We start from the raw sequence: 23,199 nt of genomic DNA, 5'->3' as shown, positions 1-23,199 counted from the left end.
AATGATTACTGTTTTCCTGAATTAGTCCCCTAAATAGCTGGGAAGACCCGCTTGTACCACCCATACCTGGTAGATGGCTCTCTGTGTCCATTTTCACTCCTTATGGTTTCTTTCCTCTAAAATCAATTCTTCAGCATTAAATAGCCAATCCGAAGTGGATTTCTTGTTCAGTGGATCTTTTGTTTGGTTTTGGTTTTGTTTAGTGGGTCTTTTGTATCTCCATACATCGCCCTGGCTATCCTAGAACTCACTATGTAGACCAGGCTGGCCTTGAACTCATAGAGGTCCACCTGCCTCCTGACTGCTGGAGTGTAGTTTGTTTTAAATCTACTCTCTCAGTCTTTTAATTGGCGCAGCTTTAATTATCGATACATTAGGTATTGTCTGCCTTTGGTGTTTTGTCTTTTGTGTGGACCCTTTGTCCATTCTTCCTGGTTTCTTTGTCTCTGGCTTTCCTGCAGAGGTTTGGAACTCCTGTTAGGATTCCGTTGTTTCCTGTTCCCTTTCAGTGCATTCTGTCTATAGGGTCTTAGTGGCTGCTCTTGGCATGACCTTGTACATCCGCGACTTGTTACAGCGGTGGTGTCCACACCTCGTCATTTCTACTAAGTGTCTGAACCTTAATTCCACTAGTGTCCCTTTACCTCTGAGATTTCAGAGTGTAGTTGTCGAAGGGTTCCTTCAGCACCAAGGAACACATGGGATGGTACTGCAATGCTTGTTTTAGCCATTGAATGTGATTCGAGAAATCCTTGAGTGAACAGTCTGCTTTGCTCACCTTATTTTTATTCTTTACATTAAAAAAGGTTTTTTTTTTATTTATGTGGATGTGTGGGAGTACAGGTGTGCAGGCACCCACAGAGGCCGGATGACGGCATCCAGTCCCCTGGAGCTGGAGCTGCCTGACAGGGTGCTGGGAATCCCACTGGGACCCTTCGGGGAAGCAGCAATGCTCTAACTACCAAGCCATCCCTTCCGCCCTCTGCTTTCCCTTCCCGGTACCCTCTGCTTGTCCGGGGACATTTAACCGTGAGGTTAGGATGCTACCAACTTTTCTCCTTTTTCTTCTTCATCGGGATGTGTTTTTCTCCATATTCCTGGAGCGTGGTTCTCCTGGATATGGAGTTTTCAGGTTGGAGTCTTCCTTTCCAGCCCTTGAAAAACTACTTTGCTTGCTTCTGATTGCCGTGGGTTCCAGGAAACCTGCTGTCATGTTGACTGGTGTTCTTCTGTGGGCAATATACTAGCTTCTCTTGGGCTGTTGTAGCTTTTTTCCCTTTGCCTTGGGTTTTTAGAAGTTTAATGATGTGTTGTGAATTGATTTGGGTCTGTATTTTTTGGCATTTGATTCATTTGTTAAAATTGTGGGTTTGAGTCCTTTGTGAAAATTAAAATGCTTTCAAACATTAAGTTTTGGATTTGTTGTTGTTGTTTTTCCAGGCAGGGTTTCTCTGTGCAGTCCTTGCTGTCCTAGATCTCACTCTGTAGCCCAGGCTGGCCTCAAACTCACAGAGATCCACCTCCCTCTGCCTCCCAAGTGCTGGGATTAAAGGCGTGCACCACCACCGCCCGGCTTGGATAGATATATATTTTTGATCTCTACTCTTTCCCCTTAATGAACTCCAGTGATAAGAACGTAGGATCATCTGCAGTCCCCCACATGTTTCTGAGGCTTTGTGCATTTCTTTTTCTGGTCTGTGTCCTCCGCTGTTGACGAGTAAATCCCGTTGACCTGTCTTGAGGGCTGCCAACCCTGTCGTCACCAGGGTACCCGGGAGTCCATATAGCAAGGCTTTACATCCAAGGACTGCATTTTTCGGTTTTATAATTTCCACATGGTTCTTTTCATAAAACGTAAGAGCAGGGGCTGGAGAGATGGCTCAGCAGTTAAGAGCACTGACTGCTCTTCCCAAGGACCCAGGTTCTGTTCTCAGGACAGGTGGCTCACAGCCACCTGTAACTCCAGCTTCAGGAAATCTAGCTTCCTAGCACACCTTCACACACATGCAATACACAGATAAACATATGAAATTATTAAGATGATAAATCTTTAAAAAAAATAAACTTACAAAAGCTGGATGTGGTGTCCTTTTTTTAATTTTATTTTTCTTTATTAAGAAATTTTCTGCTCACTCCTCATGCTCTCCACAGACCCCCCTCCTCCCCGCTCCCACCCCCAGCCCTCTTTCCCAAGCCACCCTGCATCCCCACATCCCCCAAATCGAGGTCTCCCATGGGGAGTCAGCAGAGCCCAGCTCACTGAGCCTAGGCAGGTCCAAGCCCCTTCCCACTGCACAAAGGCTATGCAAGGTGTCACACCACAGGCACCAGATTCCCAGAAGCCTGCCCATGCACCAGGGACAGATCCTGATCCCCCTGCCTGGGTGCCCCCCAAACAGTTCAAGCCAAACAACCGTCTTCCGTATCCAGAGGGCCTAGTCCAGTCCCATGGGGGCTCCACAGCCAACAGTCCACAGTTCATGGGCTTCTACTAGTGTGGCTGGTCATCTCTGCACATCCTCCCATCATGGTCTCGACGTCCCTTGCCTGTAGTATCTCTCCTCTCTCTCATCAATTGGATTCCCAGAATTCAGCCTGGTGCCTGGCTGTGGATCTCTGTATCTGCCTCCATCTGTCACTGGACAAAGGCTCTATGATGACAGCTAGGTTATTTGCTAGGCTGGTCACCAGAGTAGACCGGTCCAGGCACCCTCTGGACCACTGCCAGCAGATCAAGGTGGGGTCAACCTTGTGGATTCCTGAGAGCCTCCCCAGCACCCTGCCTCTTCCTATTCCCATGATGTCCTCATCTAGCATGGTATCTTCCTCCCTGCCCTCCCACTCTGTCCCTGTTCCAGCTTGACCCTCCCATTTCTCTATGTTCTCATCCCCCACTCCTCGCCCTCTGCCAACCCCCCACACCCAGTCCACTCATGTAGATCTCATCGTTCTCCTTCACAGGGTCATCCATGTGTCCCTCTTAGGGTCTTTCCCTGTTAGCTAACCTCTCTGGAGTTGTGGGTTGCAGTCTGGCCATCGCTTTTGTTTGTTTGTTTGTTTTTTGAGGCAGAGTTTCTTTGTGTATCTTTGGAGACTGTCCAGGAACTCACTCTGTAGACCAGGCTGGCCTCGAACTCACAGAGATCCACCTGCCTCTGCTTCCCAGGTGCTGGAATTAAAGGCCTGCACCACCACCGCCCGGCGGATGTGGTGTCTTAACACCTTTAATCCCAACAACTTGGGAGGCAGAGGCAGGTAGATCTCTGTGAGTTTAAGATTATCTTGGTCTACAATAGTGAGTTTCAGAACAGCCAGAGCTACATAGAAAGACTCTGGAAAGACAAAAACAAAAAGCAATCAATCAATAAATAATTGTATTCATGTTTTGCTGAGATTCTCTATTTCTACACTTAATTCAACATAATTCGTAATTGTTTGCTAGAACATTTGAATGATGGCTGCTTTCAATTCTCTGTGAGATCATTCTAGTGTCAGCTTCTCCCAGCGTGAACATCAGTCGACTGCTTCTCTTACACTGTGGCTTTCCTGGTTGTTGGTATGTTTCCTGGTTCCTGGTTGTGAGTGATCTTAGATTCTGTCATGGAAACTGTGATGACTTCATTAGGGACTCTCACTCCTGTCTCAGTTACTTTAGCGGGTGGTGGTCCTTTCAGGTGTAACCTAAGTGAGCATCTCGACCGCTTTTGGGAGACACTTGACGTGGACGTTTCAGAGACCCTGTGTTCCTGTTGCGGTGTGCTGCTTGCCGGGGCAGACGGTGCTGCCCGGGGCCTGGGCTCCTGTGGCACTTGGTGAAGAGATGGGTAGTGTTGGCTCTTCCCCTCCTCAGTGCCCTTGGGGAACACAGGGCTAGCTCTCGGGGGCTCTCGCCCAATCCTTTGACAAGATGCAGCTTCTCCCGCGGCTGGCTCCTTCCGTCTGTTCCTGCAGATCTTCTGCACTGCAGGACTCTCTCGCTCGCTGTGTCTAACCTGAGCACGTGGGCACTGAGACAGCCTCTCCGGAGACTTGCCGTAGTCCAGCTCTCCAGGCCTTCGGTCCCAGCCCATCTGCTGCGTTCTTTGCAGCTCTCAGGTTCCTTGGTGTGCGTTGAATGACATCAAGGAAGAGAAGACCTGGGGAAAGTGAGCCTACGTTATTTTGTTCTCACACTGGAAGTCCTATTCTGCCATATCTCACCATCACATCATGCTATTTTTTTTTCTCCCCAAAGAGGGGAGTTGCGGGTGGCAGTTCACACAGAAAGCTCCTGGGCTTTAGGGTGTCCAAAGGTTCTGTCATTGTGAAGGTTGGTGAGAACAGGCCGAGCGTACAAGCAGAAGTCATGGACCAGAAACCACCAGGCACCAGGAGCTCACTGTGCGCCCCATGGGAAGAAGGAACCCCAGTCCCACAGAGCGCCCTGTCTGGTAGGCCACAGAGTGCCAGGGGCTCTTGGAACAGCATGGAAAGTACAGTACTGGGGACGGGGGGGGGGGGGGGGGGGGAGGGGGGACAAAGGAAGGCAAGGTAGCGGGGAGAAGGGAAGGCCAACTCGGGCCTCCGAGCCCTGGACTCTGACGTTTCCCTGTGGACCCAGGGTAGATGCTTCCCTCTGGAAGCTCCGAGGCCCCACCCAAACCTCCGTGGATCAGAAACTGCCAGAGCAAGAAGGGAAGACAGAGCTGGGCGCGGGGCCAGGAGGGATTTGTAGGGAGCAAGGTCCCTGGGTGGAACAGGAGGGAGCGGCCCTCGGAGGAGCAGGAGGTGGCCACTCTCAGCCGTTCCCATCCTGGGATAAAAATACCAGCTTGCAAAATCAGCTGCTAATCTTGTTGCTAGGTAGAGTTCAGCTCCTGAATTGCTATTCTGTGCTAAGTTTGGCTGAACAGCTTTTCCCGGGAATCAGACTCTCTGCCTGCTAGCTCTGGGCCCCTGGAGGAGGCGCAAGAAGGCAGGCATTTGGCTGTTGCTTTTATGGGGTATAGCCTGGTTATTATCAGCTCTTCCACCCCTAATGCCAGACAGACAGACACGAGAAACAAAGACGGAGATCCCACTGAACTACAGAAAGGGAGATCTGGCTTATGGGAAGGGACTAGTCTTGGTCCAGCAAAGCTGCCTTCAACTGTCTGGGAAGCTGTGGAGGCCGCGCCTCAGATGGTTTATAAAGACACACAGCACATGATGAACTCAGGCTGGGGTGTCACCACCATGACCTCCCTAAGAGCTGCATGGACCTTAGCAGAGAGACGAACGCCATGTAGCTGTAGACACCAGGGAAGAGGACTTGCGGAGAAAGTGCCCTTGTCCCCTCCACTTCCGTCTGCAGTGTCTAACCCTTGAGGTGACCTTGGCCGAGGCATGAAAGGAGGATTCACGGCCTCTCTAGCTGGGGATCTGGACAAGGAGACAGGAAGAATGGATGGGGAGCTGTGTGAGGGACCCAGGAAGGGCTCCACCAGGGTCAGGTGGGCACAGGGGTATCTTAAGGGCTGGACTTAAAACATGAAATCAGATCTTTAGCTAGACCCGGTGAAGGGCTTCAAATGGCCACGTGAAAGCCAAGTGGCCAACCAGGCTCACCAGAAGGGGGTACAGTGCCCGTCAGAGAAGCCAGCCGTATTTTGGGGGCTCTTCATGGCCTCTCAGACCTTAGGGCCTGCCCTCACTTCTGTGGCGGGGGTCAAGAATCCAGAGAGAGCTTGGGGCCTTGGAAGGGGTCCGAACTCCCCAGGTTGTGCCCATACAGGATCGATACAGCAGTGCCATCAGCCAATTTTTTTTCAACCCTTGGGGACCCAAATGCAGATCCCTAGTCCTCACCATGGTCTGCTGTTGTCAATATCTCCCTTCTAGAAAGGCCACCAGGATGCCGTTAGAAGGCACTGAACCCCTTCTCACCCTCTATCCCCCAAGGACCGAACTATGGTGGGTCCCATGAGCTTTGATCTCAGAAAGTCATGCTATGCTCTACAGAGACAATGTTGGGCCCCAACATACTTCCAACTCCTACCGTCCACAGAGGAACCTCATTGAACCAGCCAGTCCACATGTTCAAATCCCAGTTGTAACCTAAGGTGGGCTCTTCAGTAAGTGGAGGCCAAAACAGGAGTTAGCCCCCTCCTCACCAGCTCTTCTGTCCCAGAGCAATGAAACAGGCCCTTCAGGAGACATGAGGGAGACCTGTGTCTCACCTTGACCTCTTGCCAGGACTCTCTGGGCGGCCAGTGCTCCTGCCCTCTCCTCAGACCAGCCACTCCCAAGAGGAGAGAGACAAGTGCTTGAGGTGTTTCTATAATTCTCCTCCTGTGAATTGATTTGCCAGGATTAAGAGCTAGTGGCAGCCCTGGAGCCTGAATCAGAAGAGAGAAGGAAGATCCCTTATTCCCCGCGGAGCGACCCTGTGGAAGTGGAAGAGCCTGGGATGCCTGTTTACTCTGGAACATGTCCCTTGCATGGTGGGGGTCTGGCCACAGAACATTTTCTCTCCTCGAAGCAAGAGGCAGGAGCGTCAGTCTGTCCTCCCTCATCTGGCCGCCAGCTGTTCTTTTTGTTTGCTCCCTTTAATAACAGCTTTATTGAGGTATAATTCACATAGCATAAAATCCATTGTTTAAGTGTCCAAGCCAGTGCGTTAGGATGTTCACAGCATTCTGCAGCCTTACCACTTCCTAAATTTAGACTGTGTTCTTCACCCCGGAAAGAATCCTGGAGCCACTGGCAGTCCCTCCCCATCCCCACGAAGCTGACTCAGTCCACTGACTCTGCCTCTTCACATTTACCTATTTCTTAGAATAAAGTTGGACCTCTACCTCACACCACAAAGAGAAATTAACCCCAAGTCTATCAGGCCCTAAATATAAGAGCTGAACTCTTACCTTCAACACAAATCTGAAGAAAACATAAGTCTCTTCCTGACTTTAGATTTGGCTCTGGCTTCTTTGATATGGCATAGATCAAGTGATCTTTATTAAAATTAAGACTTTTAGCCAGGCGCTGGTGGCGCACGCCTTTAAAACCAGCACTCAGGAGGCAGAGCCAGGCGGATCTCAGTGAGTTTGAGGCCAGCCTGGTCTACAAAGCGAGTTCCAGGAAAGGCACCAAAACTACACAGAGAAACCTTGTCTCGAAAAACCAAAACCAAAAAAACCAACCAACCAACCAACCAAACAAACAAAAAAACCCAAGACTTTTAGCACATCAAAATACATGATCAAGAAGGCAAACATAACCTACACTTTCACTTGCAGAATGAAATTAAGTATTTGTGATCATATATCTAACACATGTTCAAGGTCAAGAAAGTAGAAAGAAGCTGGGTGTGGTGGCACATGCCAGCACTCAGGAGGCAGAGGCAGGTGATCTCTGAGTTTGAAGTCAGTCTGGTTCACATAGTGAGTTTCAGGACAGGCTACATAACAGAGAGACCCTGTCTCAAGAAAAATTGTGTGTAGTTGGTTCTTTGACTCTTTGGGGAGCCCGCCACCCAGTTCCCAAATAAATCATACATGGAGTCTGATTCTTTTTCAAGATTTATTTTTATTTTCTATTTATGGGTGTTTTGCTTGCATGTATGTCTGTCACACCATTTGTGTCCATTGCCTGCAGAGGCCAGAAGGTGGCAACTGGATATACAGGCAATTATGAGCCACCATGTGGGTGCTGGGAATTGAACCTGGGTCCTCTGGAAGAGCAGCCAGTGCTCTTAACCTCTGAGTCATCTCTTCAGGCCCCTCTTATTCTTACTTAAGAATACTCGGCCTTGCTGGGCAGTGGTGGCGCACGCCTTTAATCCCAGCACTCAGGAGGCAGAGGCAGGTGGATCTCTGTGAGTTCGAGGCCAGCCTGGGCTACCAAGTGAGTTCCAGGAAAGGCGCAAAGCTACACAGAGAAACCCTGTCTCGAAAAACCAAAAAAAAAAAAAAAAAAAAATACTCGGCCTTAGCTTGGCTTATTCCTAGCCAGCTAGTCTTAAATTATCCCGCCTATCTTTTCCCTGTGGGCTTTTACCTGGCTGCTCCTGCAGAGGATCCTGGTTTGGTTCCCAGCACTCACATGGTACGTCACAACCATGTGCCAGGGGATCCATGCTCTCTTCCGGCCTCCACCACCAACCACTGGGGGTGTACACAGTGCCCATACATACAGGCAGGACACTCATGCACTAAACATAATCCATCTTTTTAAAACTACATTTCCAGCCACACACCTTTAATCCCGGAACTCGGGAGGCAAAGGCAGGTAAATCTCTGTGAGTTTGAGGCCAGCCTGGTCTACAGAGAGAGTTCTAAGCCAGCCATGGTTAAATCGTGAGACTTGTCTCACAAAAGAAAAAGGGAAAGAAAAGGGAGAAAAGTACATAGCCGCAGGCCTGGAGAGATGGCTCAGGGGTTACAACGCTTTCTGCTTTCAGAGGACCCGCATTCTGCTCCCAGCACCCACATCTGGTGGCTCACAGCTGCCTGTGTCTCCATGGCTGGGGGATCTGACACACTCTTCTGGCCTCCACAGGCACTTCACACGTGTGGTATACACACACAGATACACACACATGTAAATAAATCTTGGTTAAAGTAACATTCCCAGAGGAGAACATTGAGACTAGCTAGAAAAATCCAGGCTAAAAAGTTATTTGAATGAATTGGACAGCTGCAGACAACCAGAACTTAAAAGAACTACATTTCCAAGAAGAGAACTGGATAGTGTGAGGTAAACACACTTTTTAGCCCCTGGGTGTTTTTATTTATGAGACAGAGACTAATCTGAACTAATCCTGTCCTGGATCTCGCTCTGTAGACCAGGCTGGCCTCGAACTCACAGAGATCCGCCTGCCTCTGCCTCCCGAGTTCTGGGATTAAAGGCGTGTGCCACCACTGCTCAGCAGCCTGAGCAGTTTTTAATTTACATGTTTAGGAACACATGGACACACAAAAAGCCATGAATTTGAGAGAGCACAGGGAGGGAGTACCTAGGATGGCTTGGAGGAGGAATTAGAAGGGGGAAGTGATGTTATTATACTATAATCTCAAAAAATAAAATTGTAATTTCAAAAAGGCCAAAAAGAAAAAGAGACATCTAGGAATTCCAGCATGGGGCCAGTGCTGCTAAGGTAAGAAGTGGGCAGAACTCCAGGAATTCCATGAGGAAGGGAGACAAGTTTAATTGTAAGGTTAACCAGCCAGCCAGGACCCAAGGAGCTTGTCTGTGAATTAAATCCACATGGTGAGAGGCTACAACTAATAAGAAAATTGGTGAAGAGCTGAGTGGAGTTTTCAATGACCCCCTGGTTCTGACGAGATGGAAATGGAGTTCAGGATCTTAGTTGGGTCTGTGGAGAGCAACACCCTAGGAGCAGGTCTGACCAATGATGCTGCACAATGAAGCTCACGAGAGCCACAGCCCTGTGTCTTTATTACAGTAGTTTTCTCATTCTATCGCTGCCCCTCGAAGACAAGAGCAACCTCTGTCAGTAATATATATAAGTGTGTGTGTGTGTATACATACATATAGTGTGGTACATAATACATTCATATATAGTGTGTGTACGTAATACATTATATATATATATAATGTATATATATAGTGAAAGCAGTTGATACTTAGAATAGATGGATGGGTTTAAGTGTTGGTGAAACAGGAAAGGATTAATGGAAGTGGACTAGTAGGACTTGGAGAAGCAAGGATAGAGAGTAAGGCTGGTGTACAAAGTTTTTTTTGAGTTGGATAATATACAGAAAAGTATAAGACATACGTGGGACATATTGGAAATCTCTAAAAGAGACACAAGTGTAGTCTCAGAAAGATACAAGAAAAATGATAGCTAAGAGGTGATTTTAGATTATTTTAGAAACAACATCATCAGTCTACACATGGAGGAGACCAGTGGACCCAAGCAGGACAAACGCAGTCTTGAAAAGAGCCTGAGCTGTGGCACTCAGATGGACAGCAGACTTTTCAGCACGTACTCAGAAGGCAATAACATTTTTAGAATGTTGGGAAAATAACTGCCAACCTAGAATTTCTTAGAATTCTGTAGTGGAAATATTTTTCAAAAGTGAAGATAAGTTTCCTGGGGAAAATGAAAAAAGAGTACATGGAGCTTTCCAGGCTTTTGTTTCTGAGCGTGGCTACTACAAAAGCAGCATAAGCTTGTAACTAGTAATAAAGTAACTAAAGAAACATAGCCAGGGGCTAATGTGCAGGAGAATAAAAAGCAAAAGTTGTTTAATTGGATATAAGCAATAAAGAGGAAAAATACAAAACACATAGCTGATATAAATAGAAAAAAATTACATAGTGGGTAGAAGATAAAGCATGCCAGGGATTACATTAAATGTAAGCAGACTAAATTATCCATGTAAAAGATCATGGTAGTTTAAAGAAAAAGCAAAAACTACATGGCTACAAGAGGCATGTCTTAATAAAGATGCAGAGGTTGAAAGCAAAAGGATGGAAAATGTGTCCTATAAGCTGCCAAGAGGTCAACATCTTGATACATAGGCCACCCTGTAAATCACACTCTGCATAAGCATTCTGATCATATTTGTGTGCTAGGTCTTCCATAAAGCATGCTAAACAACAGAGGAGGACTTTCTCTTAGTCCTGTGTCTGGAAGTCTCAGATAGACATATGGGAAGAGCTGGTTTCTCTGGGGCCTCTCCTTGGCATGGGAGAAGGGTCTTCCCATGCCCTCCCCATATGGTCTTCCCTCTTGCATGCCTTTGTCCAAATTTCTATTTCTTCTAAAGACACCTGCCAGATAAGTGTCCACCATAGTGACCTCATTTTTACCTTCATCACTTTCTCGATGTCACACTCCAAGGCACTAGGTTAGGATTTCAGTGAGTTTTCAGGAGAACATTTAGAAGCTATAGCATGGCCAAAAGCCTCAGCCACGTAACACATTGGGGGCAGGATGCCATGGCCTCAGCAGTTGCTTCCCAGGAGCCTATTTAGGGCAAGTTCTTTCCTGAAACATAGAGCATTTGAGCCAACTAAGCCTTTCCTGCACACTGAACCCTAACAGAACCATCCTTTGATAAAAATTGGCACTAAGGAACTAAGGGTAACTAGAGATAGAGACATGCCATAGTCATGAAAGGGTGTACTCACCAGAAGTCTAGTCTTTAAAATTTCACATGAACTCAGTAACTTCACAGCAGAAAGCTGACAACCATCAGATGAGGAACAGAAACTCTGGCAGCCACAGTAGACAATTTTTAACTCACCTCCCGTACTAAATGAGAGAACAGGCAAACAACAAAACTCAGTCGAGAATCTGAGTAACGTGGTTAGCAACTTGGTGTGCTTGGCACATTCAGAACATCATGCCCAGTAATGACAGAATACACATCATTTCCCAGTGCATATGGAGCATTACGAGAATTGATCATATGGCTGAGCCATAAGTTTCAACACATTTTAAAGGATTAGAATTATTCAGATCAGGTCCCAGGAATAGAAGGGAACTTGTTCTGTTAAAGAGTAGCTATAAAAAAACTACTTTAATGATGAAATATTTAAAACGTTCCCCCTGAGATTTGGACTGGGTGGGGAAATGCAGTTCGCCACCACAGCTCCATGTTGTACAGAAGACCACCTCCCACGCACAGGGGACAAACTGCAAGACCCCCAGCAGATGCCCAAGGCCATACATAGTAGTGAACCATATATAGTGTGTGCTTTTCTATGTGCTCCGAAGCATGTAGGAAATGGGGAGTGGGATTGTGGGTAATGCCTACAGCATGTCTGTACTGAACAAAAGTGTGGCTTAGAGCACAGTGAGGCTGGGGCCTAATGATGTGGGATTTCACCATACTCTCCCGATGACGACGACGACCACTCAAACTGTCCCCGAGAGAGAATGGAATGGCTGTGGGGATGAGTCTGTCAGGGACTCACATCTTTAGAGTGCTGGTGTCTCCTGCCTGAAAACCATTGCTTCCTGAATTTTGTCCAGGTTTATGGCCATTTATGAGGAACAAGGCTACACTGGAATATGCCAGTCCATAATATATGAAAATTATAAGTAATTACTGATAGAGAGGATCACACCCTACTTCCTGGCCTCCCACCTGGCTGTGGCCTACTGCCCTGCTGGAATGCCTGTCTTAAAACTCCTTGACGGACTTTCCTGACACACCCTTCTCTCTGGTTTTCTTAGACTCTGTTGGTTTCTCTTTGTGTTTTCACTCACGCTTCCTCAGGCCGCCTTCTCAATGCTACCTCCCCAGAGACCCCTATGGCCCCTGCCCTCCTCCTGTGATGGATCCCAGCTATAGTTCCAACCCTGCTCCCGTGGCTGGGATCCTGTGATGCTCCGGAAGACCTCATTTTCACCTGACCCTGTAGGAATGGGTATCTGAGGGTCCCTTAGCCTCTTTACTCACTGCCCCCCTGCAGAAGTTAGTATTGATCCAAGACTATTTTACTTTTTGTTTTTCCTCCATCCCACCTGCATGCTGGGAAAGTGGGAGTGCTCCATCCCACATGCATGCCGGGAAAGTGGGAGTGCTCCATCCCACCTGCATGCCGGGAAAATGGGAGTGCTCCATCCCACCTGCATGCCGGGAAAGTGGGAGTGCTCCATCCCACCTGCATGCCGGGAAAATGGGAGTGCTCCATCCCACCTGCATGCCGGGAAAATGGGAGTACTCCATCCCACCTGCATGCCGGGAAAGTGGGAGTGCTCCATCCCACCTGTTTCCCTCTGACACTTCCATCCCTGGACTACCACATCCTGACTTCAAAGTACCTTCCAACTAGAGCCCTTCTTGTCCCCTGCCAATAAATGGCACTCATAACCATTATGATCATGGTTAGTGATCTCAAAGGCAAGGTCGTTGTAAATACAGTTTCTAGACTGTGGTAGGGCGTTGGTTAGACCTGGCCCCAGCAATTCACCTTTGGGGTATGACGGCATGACTAAGAAGAAAGAAAGTAAGGGGCGCTGAAAAGATCCCTGGGGGCCCCAGATCCACCCGGGCCCTGCAGAGGCTGATTGTGCTGACACAAACCTGGAGTCACCTGGGAAGAGGGAACTCACCTGAACAATTGCCTCCATCAGATTGTTCTATGGGTAAGTCTGTAAGGCATTTTCTTGATTGATGGTTGATAGGGAAGGGTCCAACCCGCTGTGGGCAGTGGCATTCCTGGGCACGTGGTCCTGGATTGTTTAAGAACACAAGAGAGCATGGCCGGGCGGTGGTGGCGCACGCCTTTAGTCCCAGCACTTGGGAGGCAGAGCCAGGCGGATCTTTGTGAGTTCGAGGCCAGCCTGGTCTACAGAGTGAGATCCATGAAAGTCACAAAGCTACACAGAGAAACCCTGTCTCGAAAAACAACAACAACAACAACAAAAAGAACACAAGAGAGCAAGCCAATAAGCAGCGTTTCCCCATGGTCTCTGCTTCAAGTCCTGCCCTGAATTCCCTCAATGATGTGGAAGTATAAGCCAGATAAACCCTTTCCTCCCCAAGATACTTCCGGTTACTGTTTTTGTTTGTTTGTTACAACAACAGAACAGAACTAATACACTAATGATACAGTCCGAAAGCCAGGGCCACTGTGCCAGGAACTAAATGGGGGTGCAGTTGCTACCACTGTGCCTCAGGTGACGAAATTTCTGGGGACATGGGGAGCACCTTGACCTGACAACTTCCCTTGTGGCTATGTCAGGAACTGTCTGGTTGGTGGTCTGTCACGTTGACAGCTGTGAGGTATGGGCCCCTAGGCTGGAGGCTGAGGCTCGAGCAGAAGTCTTGCCGTCCATGTATGTAACTAATGCCCAACTAGGCCAGAAACTGAGGGGCATCCTTCAGAGAGGAGACCTCAGTCCAACATGATGCAGATAGACAGCAGATGGTGTGTGTAGCTGTGTGCATGGCCTTTGTCTCGACTCCCTTGGGCCCTTGAGTCCTGGTGCTCGCTGGGCTGGGGTCCAGTGGAAGTGGGGAGGGCTGGGGAGTTCAAGAGAGTGCTGTCTCTTTACCAAATCCTGGGATACAGGGAAGAGCACATGCAGGGTGCAGCCTGGAAGAGGGCACTGTGCTCTTAGGCTGGGAGTCAGGCAGGGGCCACTCTACTCTGGGATCCATAGGATGGATCCATGGCCGCCTCCATCCGCCTGACCCTGCCACGATTGAATTGTAGGGCAGAGCAGGAGACCCAGAGGCCTTTCTGAAAGTGCTTGCCTCAGTCCGCCAGAAGAACCCCTGGGGGGCACAGGGAAGGGCCTGAGGCTCTCAAAGGAGGAGATGAGTTTAAAACATTCCCAAGCCTGGCACTGCTGCCCTGCCACCCCAGTCACCTGGGAGCCTGAGGCAGGAGAATGGGAAGTTCATTCAGTTGTGGCCAGCTTGAAAAACTTAGTGAGATCCTATCCCAAAGACGTTTTTAAAAGGTTGGGGGAGATGTCTGGGACCGTGGCTCAGTGGTAGAATAAGGGGCTCCACGAGGCCTTGGTGCTGTTCTCAGTTCTGAAAATGAACAAACAAACAAACAAACAAACAAACAAACAAACAAACACACAGTGCCTCCCACTTCCCACTCCAGAGCACACCAAAAACAATTTTTTTTCTTTAATAGACAGGGTTTCTCTGTGTAGCTCTGGAGTTTTCCTGAAACTCACTTTGTACCAGGCTGGCCTGGAACTCCCAGAGATCCTCCTGCCTCTGTCTCCTGAGTGCTGAGATTAAAGGCCTGTGCCACCCCAGCCTGGCCAGACACCAAAACCTTGGGGAGGAGACTTCTGTCTGGGGAAAGGCCCACGACCTCAGGTATATCCCTGTGCAGTTGAGACTAGACTTGTTCCTACTTGTGATTTGCCCCAGGACCTCATTCTGGCCTATCCTGGAGTGGGAGGCAGGAAATCGTTCCCCACAGCCTCCTCACTGCTGCTGGCCTCCAGGCAACTTCCTCAGCCACTTAGGGGCTGCTCACTGCTTAGCCGCAGTGAGGATCAGAAGCTCTCCAGAAAGGCAGTCCTGCTGTTGTGTGCCGGCCTGAGCCCAACACTGAACATGTGTCCCTGCCAGCAGCTTTTCCTAATTACGGTGGCTGTGGACAAATTGCATTACATTTGTCTTCCTCCACAAGAAAGGCTCTTGCACACACACAAGCCTTCGCCCTCCTTGCTTATCACGTGGCCCACAGTTGCCTCCTATTGCGGGACTCTGTGCCAGGCCTGTCCCCTGTGGGGGGCAATTTGGGCTGTTTCCAGCTTTCTTGGTTATAAATAGCACTGCTGTGCATATCTTCATTACAGATTCCCTCCTTACCCTGAAAGCCAGAGCTGCAGAGCCCACAGGCGTCCGGAACCCAGGCTCACTGCCGTCCCAACCCTTACAGACCTGGCAACCTCAGCCTCGTGCTTCTCGAACACCATGAACTAGAGCCCGAGGCTCAATGTCTCTGCCATTCACAGGCAGAAAACAAGCCAGATGAAAAGGACGGATGTCCCCGTCACCCTCTCCCTCGACTTCTACACCTTGGCATTTAAAGGTCCCTTTGTGTGTTTGGGAATGAGGGAGACCAGGACCCTGGTGGCAAAGAGCACCAGCTTTTTAAAATATGTGAAAAGATATATATTTGTGTGTATGTGTGTGTGGAGAGAGGTGGGGAGGGAGTGGGAGGGAGAGGGAGAGGGAGAGGGAGAGGGAGAGGGAGAGAGAGAGAGAGAGAGAGAGAGAGAGAGAGAGAGAGACAGAGAGAGACAGAGAGAGACAGAGAGAGAGAGAGAGAGAGAGAGAGAGAGAGAGAGAGAGAGAGAGAGAGAGAGAGAGAGAGAGTCTAGAAGGGTGCTGGGGTCTGAGCTCCAACCCTCCTGCTAATGCACCAAATCCTCTCAACTCTGGAGCCATCTCTCCACCCCCACCCCACCCAGGGTTTTGTGTTTTCCTCTCCACCTTTTAATACTGACAGTTTTTTATTTCTTAATGGGCAAATATAGTGCATGAATACTTTTTTTTTTTTTTCATTTTTCGAGACAGGGTTTTTCTGTGTAGTTTAGTGTCTGTCCTGAATCTTGGTCTGTAGGCTGGCCTCGAACTCACAGAGATCCGCCTGGCTCTGTCTCCCGAGTGCTGGATTAAAGGCATGCGCCACCACCGCCAGGCATCATGAATACATTCTTATTGTGCAAAGTTCAGTATTCTGTCTTGTCTTTTTTTTTCTTTCGAAGTCAATATGAGTAGTTTGATTGAATTTCAACTACATTTTCTTCTTGGTAAAATGAACATAACACAATTGTCCCTGAGAATCAGAGGGGCAAGGGCACCAGGGTCCCTTGTAGATATCAGGTTCCTCAAATACCAAGTTCCCTTCTAGAAAGTGGTATAGATTTTGCATAAAACCTACACATAGCCTTTCATAGACTTTGTTTTTATGTACTCACTTTGTGTGTGTGTGTGTGTGTGTGTGTGTGTGTGTGTGTGTGTGTGTGTGTGTGTACACATGCCACAGTGTGCATGTATGTGGAGTTGAGAGGACAACTCGGGAAGCTGATTCTCTGTTTCCACTTGGTTTTGAAGCAGGGTCTCTTATTGTTTAACTCTAGGCCTGCTGGCTCGGACTTTGTCCTGATTCTCCCCATCTCACCAAGGAGTGCTGGGATGGCAGGTGTGTGCCATCAGATCTGGCTTGGTTTTTCAGTGTGAGTTCCAGGGTTGAGCTCAGGTGGTCAGGCTGCCTTTACCTGCTGAGCCATCTCCCTGGCCCCTTCCATGCTTAGGTTATTTCTGCATGGGTTCTAATGCCCAACACACACGCTGTGTGCATGGACAATAATAACAAGGAAAGACGTCTCCTTGTCTAGTACAGATGCACCTTCCCCCCCAAAAAATATATATATAATATAAATATATATATATTATATATATATTTTTGTTTTTTGTTTTGGTTTTTCGAGACAGGTTTTCTCTGTGTAGCTTGCGCCTTTCCTTGAACTCACTTGGTAGCCCAGGCTGGCCTCGAACTCCCAGAGATCCGCCTGGCTCTGCCTCCCGAGTGCTGGGATTAAAGGCATGTGCCGCCACCACCGCCTGGCCTCCCCAAAATATTTTTGATCTGCGATTTGTTGAAGTTACAGAGGGCCAACCGTTTCCTCCCTCCCTTCTCCTCTCCCTCCCTCCTCCTTTCCCTCCCTCCCCCTCTCCTCCCTCTCCTCCTTCTCCTCTCCCTCCCCCTCTCCTCCCTCCTCCTCCTTCTCCTCTCCCTCCCCCTCTCCTCCTCCTTCTCCTCTCCCTTCCCCTCTCCTCCCTCCCCTCCTCTCCCTTCCCCTCTCCTCCCTCCCCCTCTCTCCCTCCCCCTCCTCTCCCTCCCCCTCTCCTCCCTCCTCCTCCTCTCCCTCCCCCTCTCCTCCCTCCTCCTCCTCTCCCTCCCCCTCTTCTCCCTCCTCCTCCTTCTCCTCTACCTCCCCTCTCTCCCTCCTCCCTCCCCCTCCTCTCCCTCCCTCCTCCTCCTCTCCCTCTCTCTTTCCTTTTTTCTTTTTTTGTTCCTACTTTCCTGGCTTTTTTTTTTCCCTGACCAGACTTGTCAAAGATTTTTCTCATATACTGTTTTAAAATTTGGAAGATTTGGGCTAATTGAGCTCAGTAGCAGAATACTTGCTTAGTAAGCAAGGCTTGAATTCATTCTTCATCCCAGCAAAACATAAAATGAAATAAATAAATAAGAATGTCTCCGTTGGTGTTAGTGGTTAGCCGTCTGTTTCTTTGTGTTTGCTGATCTCCATCTGACATCGTCAAGAGCGTCCTCCCTCTTTTCTCAGCTGTTTTGCTTCCTTCCAGCTTCTTGAGCTGGAAACTGTAGATTGTGTCTGGTCTTCCTGGTGTTCTGCTAAGTGCACTCTCGGGGCATCTCTGGTCACAGCCTTGGCCGTGCCCAGGACTCTCAGTAACAAGTGAGCTCTTGCTCCTGTGTGTTTCTAAGTTTCTTTTCCATAGCCCCGGTCACTAATGCTCCTGCTCAGTCAACTTCGTCCTCCTTGGTTATTTCTTAAGTTTTACCCTGTTGCCAGTGGCTCTTGCTTCTGTAGACTTTTTTGAGATTTCCTCTGCTTCCTAACCCTCACTTGCTTTGTGGCTAAGCTTGTTCCATGTGAATGAAAAACAGTTAGTCACCATATGGGATAGCAACATGAACTTACACTTCGTGTAGTTTTTAGGTTGAGGTACGATTTACACACATAATCACATGGAATTCATGTAGATTGCATTTACATAAAATGCACCAATTTTAAGTTCCCAACATTTTGGGCAAATGTATTCACTCATGTAACCATGGAAAAAGAAAAAGAACAATTCTATCATCCAGAGCAATTCCTTTGGGCCCCTCTGGTCAATCCTGGCCATGCTGTCCCCTCTGGAGAGATAACCACTGTCCTCAATCTGCACCCATGGACTTCTGTAGGGATGGAATCCTGCCCTGCACCTCTGTGTCTGACTTCTTTAGTTCTGCTTTAGGTCCGAGATTTGTTTGTGCCGGGAGCGGGCCAGCAAGTATGCTTTGATTTACATCAATCTGTTCACCTGCGCTTATTCTAAGTTTCAGCTCTGTGAATAGAGTGACTATAAATGTCCTGTTACAGATTTCATTCTTGCTATTTTCTCGTGACATGTTTTTATTTCTTCAGGTGAATGCCTAAGAGGGGAGCTGACAGGTCATAGGGTGGATATCTGTTTAGTTTGATAAAAACATCCCAACAGCTCCTCAGAGTGGCTATCTCATACACACTGACCGCCATCAGACGTTGGCTCCTGGTACTAAGTGGCCCCGAGAAACAGTTGCCGGAACTCCCCTGACCTCCTCTATGTGTTCCCCTGTCCTCCATCAAACTCTGCTTGGGGCAAGGAGGGAATAGCTGGGTCTTGATGTCAGGGCGCAAGAAAACGCTTACTCTTAGATAGACACCAGAGCCGACTGTGCAGGCAGCCTGAAAACTGGTTCCTGACCACCACGGTGCTTACTTCTGTCCTTCAGTGATCAGCCTAGCTGGGGTAGCAGTCTCTCTGTGGTGGGACTCCGGCCCCAGCCCAAGCTCAGCCGCAGGCCTCTCATGTTTAGTTGGCTTGCCCATGTTGAGGCTGCACAAGATGGCATGGGAGGTGGCTTCAGTGCCAGCCTCCTGCCTCCCTTCCCTGAGGAGGGAGTTCCCATGATGGCAAGCCCTTAGTGTCCACTATGGGGTAAGGAGGAACTAGAGCTGCCCCTGGCTCCACACGGCCATTTGGACCTGCCTGTTAGTCTGGTCATTCTTGCTAATGTAACTGCTTGGGATAAGCTGGGATAGTGTCATGTGTTCTACATGCAGGCCTGAGGCCCTTCAAAGAGAACAAAGGTGATAGCCACTAGAATAGACGTGGCAAGGTCACACTGAAGGGGTCTACCTCACCAAGGGCCAGGGAGTACCAGGAGTCCTCCAGGAACCCCAAACAGCCAGAAGCCTACACAGCATACAGGAGAGGGGATACCAAGCTGCAGTTTTGGGGTGGTTGACTGGGACTGCTTTCACCTCCCTCCCCGTCAGGGGTCTGGTCTGGTCTCTCTGGACATGGTAGCGTCCACCTTAAGCTTGGTGCCTGGTGAGCAGGGAGCCAGTCTGCAGTTCCCGTCTGGTGTCCTCAGGCTGAACCTTAGAGGCAGGCCTGTGGACATTACTCAGGGCTGACTAGAGAGCTCCATCTATCATGCCGCTGTTGGCGATAATGGCGGGCGCACATCCCTTGGAGAATCTGAGATGCCAGTCTACTACAGAGGAACCACCAACAAAACACAGTGGGGCTTTTTTTCTGGCTCACTCCCCTGTTCTTTTCCTTAAACCCAGGAGCCCACGCCACCTACAGGGCCTCGGCAGAGCTGCCTCTTCTGGCGACATCTTTTTCTCTCGTGCCCTGAAGGCCATTTTCTCTGTGCCATTCCGACCTCGGTCAGCACCTTCCATGAACACCCACTTTGAAGGCACTACCTGCCACCCTCTGGCAGGTTACTTTGCTTTAAATCTGTGTAGACTAGGCTCTCCACCCTAATGAGAGAGAGAGAGAGAGAGAGAGAGAGAGAGAGAGAGAGACAGAGACAGAGACAGAGACAGAGAGACAGAGAGACAGACAGAGACAGACAGAGAGAGAGAGAGAGTTCCACGGCCTCCAGTGGTCACAGAGAGTGTAGAACCCTATGTACTTTTGCCCATACATACACACACTATAGCATGAAGATGCAGTACCAAAGGATGCTTCACATCAGGGCAGGACGAAGTGCAACCACACACTACCCAGAACTCCATGCAATTGAAAAACATAAGGATTGTTTCTTTCTGCAATGTGCCATTCAGTATTTTTTGGGGGGACTGTAGCTGGTTGGGGCCACTGAAATCATGAAAAACCAAGCAGTCATGTGTGTGTGTGGGGGGGCATTATTGTGTTTTGAGCACCATTGTGAAAAGCTGTTTTGTGCTCTTGTCAATTTGGATGTATAAGCCTTGTAGACACAACTACCTTGTCATTCTCTGGTGTGAGTCCATGCCTGGGCATGTCCATGCACACAGCTGGCACATAGCCACTACCCCAGGGGGGGAAGGGGTCACTTTGAACACAGCATCATAGTTAAAGGGCAGATCGGGATGCCAGTACTGCACTAAGCTTCGTATCCTAAGCTGGTCAGTCTGTTGCTGCCATCCATCACCACCACCAATATGTTTACCACCACTGCTGCCACATCTACTAATATCGCCGCCATCATCACCACCCCACCAACGACCGCCACCACCTCGTATGCCTGCCACAGTGTCCTAAATGGACTGGTGTGCTCAGGGCCGGGTGACTGGGGAGTGATGGGCTCTGGTCTTGCTGCTCAGAAGACACAGCCTGATTTACTGGGCAGGTTGCTACGCCCGTGACAGGTGTGAGTGGTAACACACCCCTACGCGGCAGCAGACCCTGGAGGTAAAGGCATCAGGAAAGTGGTGATTTTCTTTGGGAGAATGAGCCCCATGTGCATCACTTGTGGCTCTGCAGATGTGATGCTTGTTGCCATGGTAACTGTCCTAACAATAACCTTCCAGAACTGATATTCCCCACAACCACCCCAGCTGCCACCTGGGAGGGAGAACCCTCCTTGCCTACAAAAGTGAGCCCAAAAGGACACTGTGGGAGGTGGAGATGACATGGGGGTGGGGGAGGGGGTGGGGGTGGGAGGTGGGGAAAGAGGTTGGATGAGGGAGGAGTCTGCACCTCCGATCCAGGGCTGAAGCCAGATGAGAAGGCTCCTGGGGTCCAAGAGCAGAAATTGTCACAGCTGGAGACCTTTCTCCCTCTCCACCTTTCCATTTTGCTGGGGAGGAGTCCTCTGGGCCTGAGGGTAGAATGTGGGCTGTGCCATCTGGGCACGGAGAGCCTGCAGGCCTCTGGAAGGTCACCTCTTCCCCATTGTCTGACCCTCGGTGCTTCACGTGTTACCTCTACTGCTTCAGTCGGAGGAGGGCAAGGTCCAGGGGCTCACAGGGATAGAGCAGGGGGAGAGGCCGACCACACAGTGGCCTTCAGATTGCACTCTTTGATGCTGCAACTTTTGTGTAGCACAGCCTATCCACTCCTGATAGGTGACCTAATAAAAGAGTGTTGCTGCGTCCTCGTCCGGTGTGTACATTTGTGTGGTTTTGTGTATATGTGTAGTGTATGTATGTGTGCTTAAGTGCATGTTTTTGTATGTGCATGGTTTTTGTATATGCATGTCTGTGTACATGTGGTGCATGTATTTTTTTTTTTTTTTGAGAGAGGGTTTCTCTGTGTAGCCCAGACTGTCCTGGAACTCACTCTGTAGACCAGGCTGGCCTCAAACTCAGAGAGATCCACCTGCCTCTGCCTCCCGAGTGCTGGGATTAAAGGTGTGCGCCACCAACCACTGGTTGTTTGTGTGAAACACAATATATATGTTTGTGTGAAAATAGAAGGTAAGGGAGGCTTTATGGACAATCTCAGCCACCCCTTTTTGGATGAATTTATGTGTATTTTATGTGTATATGTATGTGTTCCACATAAGCATGTGTAGGCCAGAGGTCAATGTCTGTCTTCCTTGGTCACTTTGCATTTTTTTTTTTAAATACTGAGCTCCTCACTGAGGAGCCAGTTTAGCTAACCTGGTCAGTATGCTCCAGGGATCTTCCGATCTCCATCTCCAGTGCGGGGATCACAGGCCCCATGCTTTTTCACATGGTTCTGGGGGTCACACTTGGGTCCCCATGCTTGCACAGCAAACACTTGACCAACCGAGCCTTCTCCCCAGCTCCCACAGTCCCCGCACCTCTCGACTGACGTCTGACAAGTCACGTCCGCTCTCTCTGTGTTGTCCCGTCTAGGAAAGAGTGGGTAATAGCACATGGTCCGGGATTGGGGATTGGACAGTAAAATGTGGGTAACATCCATGCTACCACTAAGATTCAGACACCACCTTGTCATCTTCCGGACGGCTGGTGGGAGGGTGTGTGACTTGGTAGCCTAAAGACAGCCTAACTCATGGAGGGGTGCAATTTTGTTTTGTTTGTTTTGCTAATTGTACTCTATGGCGCAGCCTGCCTCCTTCTCCTTCCGAGCTCAGAAAGAGCAGAAGCAGCTGGGCTCAGCAGGTGCTACGGGAGGTTACATCACCCCAGAGCAAGCTTCAGCCTGACCTTCACCCTCTCCCCACCCCTCCCTATGCATGTTGCATGGCCCAGGGTCCTCCATGTCTAAGCTCATACATTTTGGCACAATGGGGTTTCTCTTCCTGCTTGGGTCCTGCTGATGTCAAGGCCAGGATTCCTATTTTTCTCAGCCAGACACTTCTGACTGGGACCTGCACTTGTCCGTGCATGTCTCGTTCTCTAGCTGTCTTCTAGTGGAGGCTCGGTCTGGACACCCATGACGGGGACTTTCCAGGAAGCCTGCTTTCACCTGGCAGCACTCTGTCAAATCTGCCTTTCGGGAAGACCCCTAGCTGCCCAGCGAAGAACCCTCATTTGCTCCTTCATCTAAGACACTTGCTAGGATGTCCAGGGCCAGTCTTTGGTTGGGATCCAAGTCCACCAAATCCGCTCTTGGGGATCAGTAAGTGGAAAGAATTCAGGCAATCGCCTACCAATGCCATCCAAGCAGGTTGCGGTGTCACCTCCCGACTGCCCAGGGGGGACCTGGCCCCAAACACAAGGAGGCTACTTGGGGATGCTGG

Source organism: Peromyscus maniculatus, chromosome 10 (assembly GCF_049852395.1).
Source record: "Peromyscus maniculatus bairdii isolate BWxNUB_F1_BW_parent chromosome 10, HU_Pman_BW_mat_3.1, whole genome shotgun sequence".
Lineage (NCBI taxonomy): Eukaryota > Metazoa > Chordata > Mammalia > Rodentia > Cricetidae > Peromyscus > Peromyscus maniculatus.
The sequence above is the reverse complement of the archived record's forward strand: the minus strand, read 5'-3'. Positions refer to the sequence as shown.